This window comes from Zonotrichia leucophrys, chromosome 4 (assembly GCF_028769735.1).
Source record: "Zonotrichia leucophrys gambelii isolate GWCS_2022_RI chromosome 4, RI_Zleu_2.0, whole genome shotgun sequence".
Lineage (NCBI taxonomy): Eukaryota > Metazoa > Chordata > Aves > Passeriformes > Passerellidae > Zonotrichia > Zonotrichia leucophrys.
The window spans coordinates 36,586,003-36,604,808 of NC_088173.1; the positions used below are offsets into that span (position 1 = coordinate 36,586,003).

At 41.4% G+C, this 18,806-nt stretch overlaps 1 long non-coding RNA gene across 1 annotated transcript in view; it reads right to left on the reverse strand.

Moving 5' to 3' along the window:
- Nucleotides 1-18,479, reverse strand: part of LOC135447394 (uncharacterized) — a 52,642-nt gene extending 34,163 nt beyond the window's left edge. Inside the window, exon 1 of the long non-coding RNA XR_010440094.1 lies at nt 18,436-18,479. This is a non-coding gene — a long non-coding RNA (uncharacterized LOC135447394). The remainder of the gene's footprint in view (nt 1-18,435) is intronic.
- Between the last annotated feature and the right edge of the window lie 327 nt (nt 18,480-18,806).

Sequence of the window (18,806 nt, forward strand, 5' to 3'; positions counted from 1 at the left end):
CCAGGTGAGTTGGGCTGTATGTGCAAAGAATTACCAACTTTCCTATTCCAGCTAATAAACAGGAAAGAGATCTGTTTTCTCAAAGGATGGCCACCAAAATTCTTTTCCTAAGCAACACATGAGAAACCTAACATCTGAATATTAGTAGAGATGTTAACTGAATGCTCCTCAGCACATCCACATATCCAGCATCTCAGGCTTTTGTAGAAATAATTACAAAATGTGAATTTGTGAATCACAGAAATTACACATTATACTGTGTTGAAATTTCTTTTAAGAAACAAATACTTTGAAAGAAAGGAAGTGAAGCCTCTGAAGGAGTATAAAAAGCATCAGGTGCTTTTGCACTTTAACGTGTTAAGAGCTTATCAAGTCTCTTTTTCAAAGAACAAGATCACTTGAAAGCTCACTGGTCAGTGAGCTATTAAAATCAAAAGGAGTAGGAGGAGTCCAATGACCAAGGTGGCATTACTCTCAGGTACAGGCAGCCAATATAAAAAATAACTATTTTTTCCCCCCCAAAGACAAAATGCAAAACAGATTTGAACTTTTTCTTTGGTAGCAGTTGCCAGCAGGATAATCTTATATGTGAGACCCAAGGCAGGAGAGGATAGCAGACAGACAGTTTCTTTGGAAAACAGGACAGCAATGAAGCAGCAGAAGAAATAGAAAGAAATAGAAAGGGTTTTCTTACTGTATATTGCTGAGAAGCCTGTCTCTTGCACATAGCATTGGAAAATTTAAGAATTCCCTAATGAAAATGTACTTAAACTGAGTAAGCCTATAGACATGTGAAATCACCACAAGACACTGTTCCCACCATGTCATTAAAGGAAAGATGTGGTCTCCAACAAACATCTTGGCTAAAGCAGCACTGGCTGCACAACAGTTTGGAGAAGGCACTAAGTGATGAGTCTGGGAGCACAAAGCTAAAACATAGTTGCATTTATAGCAGTCTCATAAATTGCTCTTTTCATAGCCAAAAGGGATTTTTTTTTGGTCCATTTATTTGTTTTCAAAAACAATCGAGTCCTCCCCTGTTATCACCCAGCATGTGGCATGTGAAACAATCATTAAGTAGAGTATTTAAAAATAAACATTTTCAACAATACATGTACTTTATTAAGCCACAAGTGGCACTCTGTCAATGTGTTGATTTTAAGCCAGCAATGGGCAGCACCGAAGCACTCAGGATGTGTCTTCAGAAGCAACTTGACCAAAAAGAATAAAGGTTTTTAGTTGTTATTTTACCTCTGCCCCACAGCCTACCACTGCTTATATTTACTATCTTCAGTCTTTCAATGAGTTCCCCTTTAGATGAGTAATAAAGGCCTGCCTTTCTCTTCAAAGTAATTCAAAACTGTGGACACATTATTTCCTTGGAATTTTTTTCCTGTGCTGTAGAAATCTATTGGGGTGAATATTAAGAAATTCCAATTTCCTTTCAGAAAAAAAAGGCCAAAATTTGACCTTTCTGTCTTATTAAATTGTACTCTGGTATCTCACCTCTTCCTAACCTTGTTCCTCCCTGGCTGCCCAGCTCCATGGTGGCTTTTCCCTAGAGATGGTATTGTGGAACCAAAGCTCTGGATAGTTCACTACCTCAGAAATTTCTGCAGCCAAGTTTTGAGAAAGGCTGGTTTGGTGACATATACAGTGGAATGGAAATCACATATTACTGATGAGGATCTTTTTTTTTTTACCTGGTGGCACCAGGAGATGTTTGCAGAGACTGACAGTGTCTGAATACTTATCTTTTACTGCAGGTATGCCTTGAAAAGTCTTGATTTTGTGTCAGCTTTGATTAAGCATGGCTTGTCTCTCTTACATGAGACTTTGTGACAGATTTTCTGTCTTCCCAGCACGCTTCTTGTAGGTGTTCTCAAAACTTGGTGGCTCTGATCATCTCTTCCTTTATTCTTACTGGTAACATGGATGAAAACATCCCTCTTTTATTTTGTAAGGCACTAAGGAAAATGCTCATTTTCTGCTTAATGATTACAGGTGGAAACATATCCTACAGGGAAGAAATCTCAGTCCCTTGCTTCCAACATATTTTCTTGCTATATTCCTGTATCACTCTTTTCTCCTGTCCAGGAAAGAGAAATGCTCAGGACAAGAGGTCCAATCAGCTTGTTTATACCAGTGTCCACAAAGTTAAACTCATCAAAGCAATTTCCCAGAAAAGTGCTAACAAAATAGAATGATGACATGTGGGATCATGACAGCAATAGCCACAATTCAATAGTTTACTTTATATTAACATTTTCATATTTTCCCTTCCCTTCAATAAAACTTTAGGAAAGAGCATGAGTAGAAGAACCAATAAAAGTTTAGCCAGATTTCAGTTTAGTATAAAAAAAGCTGTATAATTCTGATGAGCCTCTGTGACAATCTCAGCAAGGAGATGCAGCCCTGAGGGGCATTTTAGGTGACAGCTTGGGGGAAGGCAATGTTATATTTTCTCTTCAGTAATGCCTTCCAGCTTTTCCCAGCTCCACAACCCCAGGGCACGGTGGATTGAACAAATGCCCCTTTTGGACCCCATACCATGTCTGGTTTGCCCAGATATGATGAAAAATGCTTGCATGGGTGACCTCTGGGCTGCCTACAGGGCTGCCAGCATGAGCTACAGGGCAGGATGTCCTGTGCTCTGACACCCAGGAGGGCAATCCTTGCTGGAGCTGCACACACAGTGAGCAAGAACATTGCTCCAGCAGCTTCGGATGGCACCCTTGTTTCTCCCCATTTTTGGTAGACACTTTCCCTGCTTTCCAGACTGGGAAGTACTGGGAGGACGTAAGCAGCCCACCCTCCAAGAATTCAAATAGCTGCCAGAACTGGTCCCCAGTGATGCCTTAGAGATGTGAGTCGAGCAAGGATGCAAGACCAATAATCCCAGCCTTTCCCTCCTATATTTCAACTTCAGGTTTTGCACAAGTGTAGGTATCAGCTCCCCACTCAACAGCAATCTGCATTTACTGACTGCACTGGAGCTCAGGAACAGACCCAGGATTTAGCCCTGTTTTTTCCATCACTGTATCAGCTGACTCAGAATATTGACTATAGTAGCTGAAGAACAGATTTATACATGTCTGTCTCCCCACTACAAATCAAAAGAGCAAACTGGTTTTGCACCCTGCAAAAACGCAGCCCTCTCCTGCTGAAGCCAATTCACAGAAAACACTGCATCAAATACATTAAGGAGGCTGACAAAAACTATTTAGTACAGATGAAAGGTGGGTCTAGCAGTCTGTCTTTGATTTTGACTCAAAGCATGCATTTAAACTGAAAAAAAAATCACATTTTCCTTTGAGCTTACACTTTAATATTTTCTGCCTTACAAAAAATGAATGGAACTAATAAACATGGCAATATGGGGAATTCAGATTTTGATGCTTTCCTCTGCAAGAAATATAGACACGTGTCAAAGCACAAACAGAGGCACAAGTTAAACCTTGGAGAGGTGATACCAGCCTGCTTCCTGCTCCTGATAACAGGGATGCAGGAAGGAACTGCTTCCTTACACAGGTTGCACTTTTCAGGGACTTCCACCCTGGACTCTAGTTCCTTGCTGGGAATAGACTTGCCAGCATTTTGCATCACTTTGTGGTGGATATGGACTGATGACTTTCAGGACATGATGCAAAATGCGGTTGCTATTTCCTCAGGCTACTGGAGATCAGGAAAGATAGAGTGCTGACTTAGATGTGATTAGACATCTCCTGTTTATCTTTCTGGCTACTTTTTTTCTGATTATGAAGATAGCAGAAAATTTGTTAATTTAATGTGCATCTGGAGCAGCTAGAGGCAAGGGCTTTCCCCAGCGGTGTGTCAATACCGGTAAAGAAATTAAAAATATCAGGACTATGATGCATCATGCAAAAATAAAAACTATTTGATGCGCTGCAGGTCTGATCATTCAATCCAGACCTTCAGCTTTACCTACAGACACCTTTGTTTGTCTGTTTAAGTCACCATTCCAGAAAGTAAATGGGGGAGAGAGCTGATAATTGACTTTAACTCTCTCTCTCCGTGAGCTGCCCAGAGTGGCCTGGTAGCCAAATTGCTTGTAAGCTTGTGTAGTTGTGAAAGCTGTCCCAGTAGGTTGCAAGACTTTAATTTAATCTCAGTCCTAGCCAGATAACTAATGGGAAGTGATCAACCAGTTAAAGATGTTTAATCATATAGAATACTCCGAAGTTATTTACAGCTATGTGGCACTGAGCTTCCTACCCTGGCACTTAGCTCTCCAAACATGTTCACTGTCCAAATCACCCAACTGCAGCAGATGGGTAACACTGCCCAGTGCCCACCAATGGTTCTGAAAAGCAACCTAGTCAAAGCCATCTGCTTTTGATCATTTTGGGTAGGGCGGGGTTACTTAAATCCTCTTGCTACATTGCCCAGTTTCAGAATTATGTGAGGCAGAATATATGTGTGGTGGCACTTACTCCATAATAAAAAATGTTCTGTTCTAACCCTCTAAACAGTTCCAGGGGTGCAAGTAAACGTGCATGCATATACAAATACATTATATGGAACTGCTCTGCAAGAGATCCATGGCCACCTTCCTTTTCCTCTTTCCACTGCCCCCATTTCGGTAGATATTTAGCTGCTGAACATTACCTTGAGACTTTGCTTCTGAAACAGAAACACCTTCCCTCTAATACTGCTGTTCCAGTCCACATCCAGCATGAAACAATGCTGATCCTTAAAATGTTACCCCCTACCTCCCTAAAAGATGAATAGAAAGTTTATTTTGGTCAGAGAGGCACTACTAATATTTTCTTGTATCACAGAGCACAAGCCCTACACCAAATCTGCACAATGGTGGACACAATTTTAAATGATCTCCTGTTTTTTCACCTGCTGTCAGTCAGCTGTTCAGCAGCACAGATTTGCACCAGGCTCAGAGGTGTTAGCTCTCCCCAGTCTAATTGTGGTGACTTGGCACCCTTTTCTGCTTCCTCCAAATCAATTCTTCAGAAAACACACGGATGACTCAATGAGAACACCAAACCACATCCTGAGACTATTTGACCTGGCAATTAGCAAGCACCTCTATGAGGAGTGATGGAAATACTTATTTTCAAGAGTAAGGGATAAACCTCCACACTGGTTAGTGAATAAAAAGGAAGTTGACAAATAAGATGCTATTAAGAAAAGGTTAAGGTAAGGTCTTCCTACAGAGAATTGAACTAGGAGCAAGCTTGAGATTTGGACAAAAAGTGATGTGGGAAAAGAGAAAGTAATCTACAGAGAAGACTTATTTTAGTTTTCATATTTTAAATTCCTTCCATGCATGGAAAAAGGGGGAGACTTCTTCCCAAGGAAAAAATGGCTACACCCAGGAACAATCAATGAAGAACAACAAAAAAATGTGTAAGGAATTATCAGTGTATAAGAGGCCAAGTCAAAAGGAAAAAACAAAATTAGCATGTGAGGTCCTTATGGATTTTAAAATATAAGATTGCAGAAAACATGTCATCGCAACTTAGGGAATCTTAGCTTCATCTTTAAATGCCCTCCTTCCCCATCCACAAATTTCACAAAGTACATGCCTGCATTTTTTGCTAAATCCTTTTTAAATGTACAGCACAGCCTGTCCAAGTCCCACAGAAAAATTCCAAATGTTGTACAGCAGCTGAATGCAGAGCTTCCATTTAACTCTGCATTGTGGACTCCTCATCCCCCATGGGGAGTTTAATATATGGTTTCAATTCCAAACCAGCATCACTTTAGGGACATCTTCTGCCTTTATTAATGCAGCCCAAGAGATGATACCCCATCTATTGAAAGCAGCTTTAATAAAAAAGAGAGTATTTTCAATAAAAAAACTAAACAATTAATTGGACACTTTTGAACACAGGTATATTATACCCTCATCACAGGGTGTTAGCTCCTTGATTTTGAAACTGATAAATAGGGTGTCCTTGTATTCTTTAACCATCCTCCAGGGAAAGCAGTTTGTAAAGTGTAAAATTGCTCAGGCACAAATATTTATCACAGATCCAATAAGATTTTATGTGCCTTGTAACTACAATATTACATGTTTTATGCTCCTTCAATCTTTGCTTTAGACTACATCCAGTTTATTCAGTAGAGATAATTTCACAACCAGTGGAGATCTGTAAACAATATTTTGTTACAGCCCCATGAATGCTAGCTGCCATTATTTCCCCTGTAGCTTCAGTGAATCTTTATTCTTCCTGAACATGCATTGTTCATGTTCAAAAAATGCCTGATACAGAAGGCATAATTATCTTCATTTTTATGGGATTTGTCATGTTTACACAGTTTTCAGTCCATTAGAGGCTAGCCACCATTATAATTTTAAGTACCTGGCTAGTTCATATCGTTCAGTAGATGCTGCTTTGTAGAACAGAACATCTTGTCCTTCTTTAAAAATATGGCACAGTGTCACAAAAGCAAGGTATGCATAAAGATAGGCTCCATGCTGCCCCTTTGATATAAAGGCAGTTAATGGAGGTATTAAACAGTGCAGCTTTATGTGTGCAGCTGATTTACTCCATGCAAATCAGTGCAAATCACCCCTTGTCTGGGAAGCGTGGCTTGAGTACTTCTGTAGCTGTTGGAGTTGGGGTTCCCACACCCAGGCTCCAGTCCTGGAGTTTTACATTCACCACACAGGCTGTGGGTATCTGAAAAGAGCAGTGTGGCACTAAGCCACCACTACTGGACCACTCCTTTCTCTCTGGTGTGCCAGCACGAAGAAGGAGCTGAAAATGGGAATTATTGTGACTGCAAAATGAAGCCAGTGCAGTCAGGGCAGTGGGATGAGACACGTGCTGAAGTGGCCATGCTTCTGGCTGTTCAGCACAGTCTAACATGGACACATTCCCTACCCCAATAAGGAAACTGCTACATCCCTTCCAGCATGCTGGGTTGGGAAAAATGGTGGTCTGTGTTGCTGCATGAGAGAAGGCTGATGCTTGACATTGCCCAATTGCCATTTTCTTCCATGCTTTTTCTTTAGAGTTTTATGCCTCTGCCAAGGCTGTATTTCTCCTTTTGAATCCTTGGATGTGCTATCTCTTTCCCTAATCTTACATATCATTTAGCTCATGGACTTTATCATATCTTAATGGCAATTTGTGAAATCAAGCAAGGTCACACAGCTGCACTGCTCCACATGGAGCCTTGGATAAGCCAGCTGAAACCAAAACTGAGAGTTGGAGAGGCTGCTTGTTTTATCCATGCAAACTCAGTCAACATCATCTGTGCTCTGGCAATAGCTGTGTTAGCTTCCAGCTTCTGCTCCCTTCCCCACTCTCATGGCTCCCGTGCTGCTTCAGCAGCCAGCTAAACAGAGCTCTCCCCCACTCTAGTTAGGAACAGAGGTATTTTCAGTTCAAATGACCTTTGTTTTATAACAAGGCAATAGCAAGTAGCATTTGCTTAGGTGAAGGTATCTTAACTGCCTCTGACAGGCTGTGCTGAGCAGATCATAAATAGGCCTGCCACAGCCTGTAGGCAAAGGCACCATCTCTGTCTGACAAAGAGGCAGGGCACAAACCAAGCCAAAGCTGAGCTATTACCCCTGCTGCTGGCAGCAAAGCACGAGCAGGGCCTTGATGTGTGTGCAGAGCTTGTTACAGAGCATCCCTGCACATGGCAGCTTCAGGCTCCTGCTCCCAGATCCATAGCAAGAGATTTCCCCTTGACTTTCTCAGGAGCAAGTGTGACTTTGGAACTGTGGTCAGCATGTCTGGGTAGCCGGGTGCCCTGACACAGCAATCTGCAACTTGTTTAAACATCCTACAGACATGTTCTGCATTATTATTTATAAAGATGGCATATTCAGGGTATTTCTAAAATAATTTGGAGACATTAATTCCCTTGCAAAGCATCCATTAACCGCAGGCTATTATAATAAATAAGTGGCGTAATTATCGGACTAATTGTCCAAAAAGCCAAAACAGTAATTTTAATGAATATTTCTGCTGCTGTCTTAGGCATCCCACTCTGTCTGGAAGCCCAGCAGCATCACAGCTCCCTGGCAGAGAAGAACCCCCCACAGTTCCTTTTGCTTTGGGCTTTTTCACCAGGTCTACCTTCTTAGCATCCCTTTCCACGTGGCTGTCCTTACGTGCTTCAACAGCACTTGTCCACCATCAATAACTCAGCAGCAGCAGCAAGTGCGTTTTATTCCCATGGCCTTCTGCTGCTTCCCACATGCCACAGTCTGTTCCTCCCTGGCTCTGCCTTCCTCAGCAGAGGGAAGAGGAGGCATTTCAAGCCAAAGAAAACTCATGGTGTGGCTGCCCTGTAATCTGAGGTGGGTAGAAAGAACAAGCAGTATTTCTCACCCTCTTTTTATGGCCATGGTCACCAGGCACTTCAGTTGCTATCTTGGTGTATGTTACTCAAAGAAGAGGTGCTGAATGACTCAGGGGATAATGATTTTTCATTGTCAAGTGATCCAGCACTATGACAAACAAAGCACTTCCATCTTCTCTGGTATTTGATTATTGGCTTCTTCCAAGTGTGCCCAACAGGGCCATATTAACTTGTAAAGAAAAGATGGTAAGACTCTCAAATTTACAGGGAGTTGGACAACTCAGTGGGAGGGGAAAGGAACACAGGGAAAAACAAAATGTAGACGTGTCCTGCTGAAAAACTTGGCAGCCTGCCATAGCCACAAGAAAGTAGAGGAGATGAGGAAGAGGAACAAGTTATAAATTGGAAGGGTCACAAAGCTGCAGATAGCTTGGATTTTTCATAAGATGCTGTCACTTGGTAAAGATGATTGATGCTCCTAAGGTTCTTAGACAAATGTTTTTTGAAAAGAAAGTGAGAGAGAGGTTAGACTGGATAACCTCGAGAGGTGCCTTCCACTCAGCACTTCTGTGGTTTAAGGAGCTGGATCACAAAGGACCAGAGACCTTTAGTCATACACAGGTATGTGAGAGAAGGATGAGGACAGACATGCAGAGGATGGAGAACAAACAAGAAAGCAATGGATGGCTTTGCCAGGCAAAAAACTGGAAAGTAAAAACGGAGCAGCCATGGAAACTTTTTGCAGCTTTCCTCTTTTCTCCTGTTTTCAGAGGCAAGTCTACAGGTGACCTTTTATGTTATTTATTTAAAGATAGCAAAATACTCTTGAATTGTCAGCAGATGAGCAATTGTGGAGGTATTCAGCTTCCTGTCTGATGTCAGGTGGCAAGGATTGCTCACCTTCCTCCTCCCTACTAAAATTAGTCATGAAGCTCCTGGTGACTTCACTGAAAAGTAGTCTCAGCTTTCAAACACCTGAAAATCTCCATCCTTCAATACCCTGGTAAACTTAAGGTATAAAAAGGCTAAAAAACTACAGAATGGCACATTTTGAATTTAGAAAGCATGAGGTGTTTTTCAAAGAAAATATAACCAAAGACATTATTTCTTTCCTGTTGGGAAAAAATCTTAAAACTCTGTCTGTCTACTGCTTTTTCTTCTTGTCTTAAAAGCAGCATTCCCTACCATCCACACACACACATAGAATGAGCACTTTGTAAGAATATTGTCCCAGGATCCAATGGATAAATCCCCATGAAAATAGCTGGTTTCTGTTGGAAAGGTTCTGCGGGAAATTTCGGTATTTTCCAAGCACTTAGGTGAGACAGGAAGAAAACACCAAAAGACTGCCCCAGCAGCCTTCATCCATGCCACCTAGTCCATCTATTCCAGTTACAGAGGTGACTCCACAGTGGACAGGTCAGGGACATTTTAGCCCATTGAGGCTTCTAGTGGGGCAAAAGCAAATGGGATTGAAAAACCAGATGAGTTTACTGATCCATCAAATTCAATTTCCTGCAGATCTGAGGAGCTGAGCCTTGATAGCTCCTGTGTATGACACCTTCTTCAGACCTGAAGCAGGCTAGACACATCCTACACACACTGACTGGCATGACAGCAAATGGAGATCATATTATGGTTTTGAAGGGAAGGAAAAATGCAATGCTGATTTCCATTTCTTTTCATCTCTGATGTTCCAGAACATACACATTCATATAGCCAAGTCCTCCAATGTATCACTGGGCAAAAAACCAAGACTGAGAGGTTTTGCTAAGCCTGTTTTCACAATTATGTTCCTCCCTCAACACAGACATGGAGATGGCCAAATTGAAACTGAAGGCTTCAGAGGTATTGCCAGGTCTGAAGAGTTGAATAGATATTATAAAACAAAACCCAATAATGAGTATTATTCAAATAAGCCTCCTCAAAACAACAACAACAAAAAAACCCCCTCAGATCATATTAACCCTTAAAAACATTTGTTTCTGTTACTCAGAGAGAAGGAACATATTTTTACATTTCCAACTTTAAAAAAAAAAAAAGCTTGCTAAAATGCAGTATAAAACTTTAGGTAACACATTCACTGTTGTCACTGGTGGTATCTGCAGTTTGGTGTAGAAATCTTCCCTCTGTGCTATCTCAACTAAGGTTTCTCAACATTTCCCAATATAATAACTGGCTTTTTTTTGAACATGTTCTCCTCTACAGGATTGGGTTCTGTTTATATTTTTGAAAAAAAAACATATTTTCAATGAGATAAAGGGTTTCAGCAGTGTCTCAGCAGCAGCAGAGGCACTGAACTGGCAGGCAGGATCACTGCCTGCCCTGCTTGTATTTTTAGCAGGTTAGATTTGGTCTGACAGCACATAATGTTGTTGTTCCCAGCTCCTTGGCTGATTGCTTGACCTGGTTTCTAACCCAAGTAACCTTCCTGTGTCTCCCTCCAGCTGAGCAACAAGGACAGTATGCTCTGTGCCATCTATGCACACCATGTGATCCATTTTGTCAGGCTAATAAATACATATTTAGGGTAGAAATTTAACAAGGGACTGCTCATATTTTTTCCATATTGACCAGTCTCAGGACTACTTACTCAGAGATGTTATAAATACCACATCCATAATTTTTGTGCCATTGGGGATAAACTATCTGCTGTCAGTTTTGCTAGAGGCTTGTGATACTGGTGGATTACACTGGTGATTCATCAAGTGGTATTTGGCTGCATTTGCCTTCCATTTTGCATTGAATTTTTCATCATCTTTGTTCTTCAGAGGCAGAGACTTAAATCAATGTTCTTCCTGGACTGGACACGTGAGCATCTTTGAACAGCCTGTACATAAGACCCTAAGCAACCTCCTGTCTCTTCATGTTGGGAGCACAGGGAACTCTAATATTTTCCCCAAGCTTTGGGGATTTTTTAGGCTGGTTTTGGTAATTTTTTTCCTCCTTTTTCCCTTCCCCCATTTTACTGGAAGTCAAGATGCTGTGGGAAAGGCTGGGGACGAAGACTGAAGCCAGGAGGACAAATAGCAGTGAGTTGGGGTAGATGAGAGGATTGGCAAAGCAGAAAATTGCTGTATCTTTCATAGATAAGGCAAATAGAAGCAGCATCAAAACTGTTAAGCTGCATATTATTCATTTTTATATGCCGCTAGTAGTTACATTGAGCCCTTCTCAATCACCTTCCATATTTTTAATACCTTCTGGTAATGTGATAGCTCCTGATCACTCCCTTAACCTCTGCAGACCAGAAAAAGCAATATTCAGAATATGAAACCATTGCAGTTTTCAAGAAGTAAAATGGATAAAATTTCAATAGGTAAATTTGATTAAAAAAAAAAAAAGGCAGTAAGGTGTTCCTGTCATTTCTTCCAAAGAAAGCAGAATTTCTGTAACAGGAGGAGGAATTTCCATGTTACAAATATTCTGAGCCTGCAAGAACTTCACTGTAATGTTGGATACTGTAAGCTCAGATCTCTCAGCCTAAACAAATACATGGCTATATTGAATAGACAGACAAAGAACCATAGCTTTCAGGGAAACATCCTGTATCTGAGATAATAAATCACAGGGAAAATATTAAAAATAAATAAGGACGATATTGAACTTTTACTCTTCTGCTTCCTTGCTATCCCAAGAAAACCAGGAGGAAGTTGTCCCTCATGCAGTTCTGAAAACCAATTTGAGGTAGGAGGCAGCAATGGCACCCATAGTTTGATCAGCCATGTACTCTATGGAGCATTGCAGAAGTGAATGCTAGAAACCCCAAGTTTTTGCTGAGATGATTCACTCCTGCATTACTGCATTTTTATCCTGTGTATCCAACTGATTTCAGCATGAAACTGGAATACTTCAAAGATGACTCAGACCCACTACTTTAGTTTCAGTGGAGATGGCATGGAGACATCTAGGAAAGGAAATTCACAATTTAAACTCCTCCTGTCCTTGGAGCAAAACATTGATTAAAAAATAAGGCTCTTTCTGAAGAATTCTGATCAGAGAGTAGAGGTTAATGGCTAAAAAACATACCTTTAGAAAGCAGATTAAATGCAGCCTTTAGAAGGAAGTGTGCCATCTCCTCCAGACATGATGGCAGGGTACAAACACAGCAAGATGATGGCAGGAACCTGACATTTAAAGTGTCGAAATAAGGGTGGTTCCAAAGCTGAAGTTGGCATTAAGAGGCTCTGGAGTTTCAGCATTTTATGATCTCCAAGAAACTGATGAAAAGGGATTTGAGAATGTGTTTCACTTCACTCTTGCCCTTCATTACATAGCATTAAATCATTCCACTAGTCATTTTCAGAAGTACCAAGAGAAAGATATTTTCTATTTTGTGCGTATAAAATAATTCTTCCCTGAGAACAGCTTAGAAAAGCTCATTTCTTACTCTTGCCCATCTCTAGTGCTCTGTTTACACTAGTTCACAGGGCAGCAGAGCAACTTCTCTTAATTCTTGCCATCTCATGAACCCAAAGAACTAATGATCTCTCTTGTCTTGTAAGAATTGTTTTGAACAGAACTAAGCCATAGTAACTAGAGGTCTTCTATTTCTTAGAGGGTTTTGCCCTGTGTGGAACGAGCTATTGCAGAGACTGCCTGAAACAAGCATTAATGTATAAACCCTAAAAACACAAGCATCAAACTGCATGAAAGCACAGACAGCAAGAAACTGCTTTGAAGCTTCAGCAGTTTGACAGCAGAAAAAAACATTTTGAAGTGACATTCCTGTTCCCTGGTGTGGTTTGCAGAAAGCCATTGAAGAATTCTAAGCATTAGCACCACCTGTGTGGTCTTACTGATAGGAGGAGTTTTATCCTCATTTGGGGAAGGAAGAATTAGAATAGAGCTGCCCCCAGCAGGAGGAGGTGCCTTCCAGTCTTGGCTGAAAAGTCAGCATAGATGCTTCAGCAGAATCATGACCTGCCTGTTTTACTGAACACTTTGCCATGTTTGGCAAAAATATATCATCTTGTCAACAGGTCAAAAAGGGGAAGAGGAGGAAGAAGCTACAGTAGGAGTCATAGCACGAGCTGACTCATGGTATCTTCATCAGCTGCATTGTCTGGATCCTGTTATCCTATCTGCTGAGCCCCAACAGAGCCAGCACACAGTGAGCTCTGCTGGGAAGCCACACACCTCTGCAAGAGCACAGTGAGATTAAGCAGGCTGGTTATGCCCAGGGAATCACTTGAGGCTTGTTGCAAAACCAGTTTATTCTCCTGACTGTTCCCAGCGAGTTTCTCCCTGGGGACAAAGCACTTAAGGAGCATATTTTATGCATCAGAGCCATTGCAAAGTTGCAAGGGATGCGGGATACCCTCCATAAAAATCCTGGACACTGTCAAAAGCCTGAATCGGGGAGCCAGCCTCTATTTCTTGAAGTAGGACAAAGCCGCCTTTTGCTCCCACAGTTACCAAAGTAACACAATCAAAACCCTAGAGCTGAAATGAACCCTCATTTGTCAGTGACCTAAGAGACCAGGTATCATAAACAACTCAAATCCCTCAGATAATTGTTTCTCTAACAGCAAGCAACAAGTGATGAGAAACTGCTAATAAATGCTCACATTTCCACTTCTACTTGGAAAATAGCTCATCAGAGAAAGACCAGCACCAACTCCTATGTGAAACCTGTGCTCTGAGCATGGCAGGAAACCATGAAGGTGGAGGAAGACTGGAAAAGGAATAAATGGCACAGAAAGTCCTCTCCATCACTGTATCTCCTTATCAGACCTGCTGGGATAATTCAGGGGTCTGTGGGACTTGCTGCAGGGGCTTCATGGCAGAATTATCTGAGCTGACAGCTTAGTCTATGCATAGACTGTGCTGAAGGAAATCAATTACAGGGCAAGAACAAATATGAGCTAATGTCTTATCTGTGTGGGCTGTTGATTCATTGCTAGGTCATACACCAAATATTTTAGGCCCAGTGAAAAGGTTGATAGAAACATCTTCATAGAGCTGAGTTTGATTTTGCTGTATGCAATGCCCTCCACGCTGGACATGGTCATTTGGAAAGGTTAAGACATCCCATAGTGAGAGTTTAACATACAATCTGTACTCAGCTCTAGGACACCCTGATCAGACAGAGCAAACACAGGACACTGCACACCTGCTCTTTAAAGAAATTGATGCCTTTATACTGTAACTTAATATGTGTGGCTCTGTCCTCTGGTGATTGACCAGCTTGAGACTCTCCCTTCAGAGGTAAACAGCCTGAGGGCTTGGTAAAGCTCTTGTGGTCCCAAGATGTGGTCCAAAACAAGGCAGGAAATATTTCAGCCAGCTACCAACATAACCAAAGTAAAATAGAGATTGCTTTAGGGTACCAAAAGTCAAACTTTTGTCTTTAATTATCCATCAGCATTATTCCTTGCCCTCTTTTCCTGTAGCTCTGAAACAAATGCTATTTAACTTCATTAATACTGGAATGATGGACATTTACTGCATTCACACCTACCTCCACTGCAAATAAAGGAAGTCAGAGATTTAAAAGCATTCCTGTCAGATCAGTTGTGAGGTCTCTTGTCCCTGTTACAACTTATAAATTTTAAGATGGACAATTCTCATCTCAGAAAGCCCTACAGTTAAAAAAAAGAAAAAGGAAAAAACTCCAGTACTCTGAAGATGCAATTAAGAATGCAGCAACACAATTGTATTATGCAGTTAATGCTCCAAAGTGTACAGTGCTTCGATTCTGACCTTTTAAAACTCCATTAAACTATGTAAATACAGTATGAAGGAATGTGCCCTGGTCACAAGCAGTTTGTAGCATGGCTTGGGTGCCATACTGCCAGTGGGCTGACACTGATGAAGCCTCTTTATTGATCTGCACAGAACAGACCCGCCATGGAAATTGTGTTATGGTCCCCCTCCCCCTTTATTGTAATATCTCTTTGACTTCATCCTCTGGGTCAGCAACACAACAGTGCAAATCCTCTTCCCAAATAGCTAACTTAGAAACTGAATTAACACATTTGCTATTAAAGCTTGGCTTGTTCCCACAGCCAGGAGAAGGACAAAGGAACAAAGGGATGCTTATGTACATCTCCCATGACATCGCAGCTTTTCCATGTTTAAATTATCTGCCTTCTGCTCTACTGTAGCAGCTCTTTATTTTGTTTCTTCACTTACACATTTATCTGATGCATTAGGAAGAATGAATAGTTTGGCAATCAAAGGACCAGATGCAGAAGTGGTCTTACGAAGCAGCTGAATTATTTCCTGCAGATAAATCACCTGGGCCATGACCTTTTCTACCCTCATTCACCCACCTAACTTCTATTGAAAATGCTCACTGTTCCCAAATATTTACCAGATAATTGATGGCAAGGAAATAAACCAACACTTCTCCCAGATTACCATGCTACCCCTGATGCAACACAACAGTCTCAGAGCGATCAATTTATGTGTGCAGATTTTTAAAAGGGGAACAAAAAATTCTCTTCAAACTTTGCTATACAAAAACACTATCAGGATGCCAAAGGGCCCAGGCTAAACAGATTTCTTTACTCATCATTTGCTACAATTGGTTTCTTCTCAGGTCTTTTTGGTAGTACTTTAAGTTTCAGCATCCTTCCTTGGACAATGAACAAGTGAGTAATCCAAGCATCAAATATAAAAAGTTTGATTTCCAGACCAATAGTTATATGGCAAAATTGGACCCACAAGACTAAAAAATGAATCTTTAATTAAGGAAAAAAAAAATAAAAACCAAAACCAACCCTCACTGAAAGTCTCGTCCCAAACACAGGGAGGTTGACAAGATTTTTTAACAAAAAATTTTAAGCAACTTTTTTTTGCTTTAGGCAACATGCTTTGATGAAGCTGGAGGGGATATGAATCATATTTAGACAGAGCCATGTAGAAATACACTTAGTGTGCAATGAGTGCACAATTGGACAAACTAAAGCTACCACAAGAATATTCTTGCATATAGGGTGAACTCAGCCTTCCCTGAGAATCCAGAACCAAGAAGAGAGAGATCTGAACTGCTTTCTGTGGCCTTACATTCAGCTCACAGCTGGCAGCATAGGTGAAGCATAAACAATGCTGAATAGATGCTATCAGACCCTATCTGGCTTGGAGGAAATTGGTAAGGACACAATCTGCATTCATCCAGGTCTATATATTAAGTGTGATTTTGGCTGATCTCTTCAGGATAGCAAACATGGAATGAAATCTTTGCTGTGTAACAGACCCAAGAGTCCTCCAGCACAACACCCCTCCACATCCTCTTTCTCTGACACGTAGGAAAACTTTGCCAGTGTCATCCTAGAAGGGACCTCTGTTGGAGCAGTAAGGGAGTGGAAGAAATAAAAGCCAAATATACACAGAAAGCTGTGGCCCAAACAAGGTGGCATCAAAAAGTTGTTCCTGTCAGGAATAGCTCAACCTGCCTGCAGTGAACACAGCTGGGAGGACACGTGAGTGGAAGGAGAGGGAAGCGTTTCCAGTTTGGATGTGCTCCCAGGATTTTGAGTCATGACACATGTAGCTTGCCAAAAGTGCTCCTGCAAAGGCTAAAGAAGGGGAAGGTGAATAATTTTAGACATTTTCTCACATTATTTAAGCTCACAGCTGAATTTGGTTCAAGCTCCTGTGACTGAGAGGTAGAAGCCCCACTGCTGCTGCTGTAGCCATAAAAATCACAAAGCCCACCCAAGGTCCATCCAAACCCAGCTCAGTCATGTGGGGGCATTTACACAAGGCTTTGCTTTCCAACACTTCCAAAACACAACCAAAGCTACACCAGAGAGGCAAGAGCTGAGAAATGCTTTATACAACCTTTTCTCACCTCCACCACTCAAGACTACTAAAGCATTTCCACCAGCATTAGATCCTGTGCTAGGGGCTTTGCAGAGCTCTTTGCTGACTACAAATACCAATGTAGCCTTAGGCACATCTTTAGCACATTTCACAGTCACCCTATACCCACAGAAGCACTTCATCCAGTCCATACAAAGCTCCTACAGCAAAGAGCTAGCAGCTTTTCCTCACCCTCCCACCCAGACTGATATCGAGCACACTCCTTTACTACCATAGAACAGATACCACCTAACTTTTCTAGCCATCCTTCTTCTAGCTGCATAATCCCGTAGACCCAACACCAGAAACTGTCCTTGATTTAAGGGCTGCATTTCTTCATCCTGCTAAAATCACTGCTTGACCTGTGGTAATGCCCTGCTGCACCTCCCTAGTGATCTTTTTGGGCAAGTTTCTTCACTGATTCAAACCAGTGGGGCCACATTGATTTCAAGAGGGCTCTGCTGGTTTTCAGTGTCAGCTGAAGACATATTTCCTCTAGCTGCACATTGCTCAGTGGCTTTCCCCTTTTATAGTGGCGAGTTACAAAGCACTGTTTGCAATTATGCATTTCTATCACAAGGTACAGATAGGATATTAGTCTTCTGAGGCTTTCCCTCAGTCCCCCCACACTCCCTGCTCAGTCCTTGAAAAGGCCATTTGACAATGCAGTATTAATCATCTGCTGTGCAATAATCTTGGAAAAATGTAATATATTCTGGCAAATCACAGGGCCTCCAGAGGAGCTGCCTGTCTGCGAACAAGCAGCTCCCATCCATTACCAGGCAATGACAAACGCAGCTCCCCACTCATTTGCCCCATCAACATGCAAACAGCGACTCAATTCAATTGTGAGAAATGGGAGGAAATGATCTGTATTAATAAATGGTGAGAGCATGAGATCATTGCATTTCAGAAAATAAGATCAAAACCACTGCACTCCCTTCGTTGTCTCATTTGATACCTTCCTCTTGCTGTTAATGCAGCACTGAGAGTAATTAAGCTTGTGACGAAGTTTCATAATGAAGTCACATCACTCAAAACAATTAAGACAGGAATTTTGTGCACATTGTCATCTGCCTTCACTAGTGTTTAAAGGTCAAAGAAACATTTCGTTAGGAAAAAAAAGATAAGGTAAAAAAATAGATAAACTGCAGTACACTCTGTGGGCATGTCTGAGAACAATGAGTGCAAAGAATAAGGGTTCAAGCAAATGAACACACAGAATCCCACCCACCTGGATGGCAAAGGCTGTGGAAATGACCTGTCATGCTCCAATTGTGTCTGGAAACCTTAATCAGAGGCAGAACCTTCATATCCTACCTGCTATGAGGAGATGTGCTGCCCTGGTCCCAAACTGCTTATGGTCTGGTCACACCTGTAGACAATAAAAAGAGAGGTCAAAGAAGACTTCAGGAGTAGTAACCAGGTGAAGATTAGCAAGAAATGAACACAGATAGCCCCATTGTTACTGAAATGAGAAAGCTCTTCCAGTAGGAAAAAAGTCACCAAAATGTAAACTCAATTGCACAAAAAATGCGCCTTAAATTCTGCCAACTTCTCTGGTCCTCCTTCTCATTATGTTTCTTGCTGGGAAGAGTGGTAAAAATGCTATCATGTGAAACTTGTTCTCACCAGATTTTGCTTATTTGGTGACAGGTTTCAGCATGGATAAAAGAAACAGTGTTGGAATC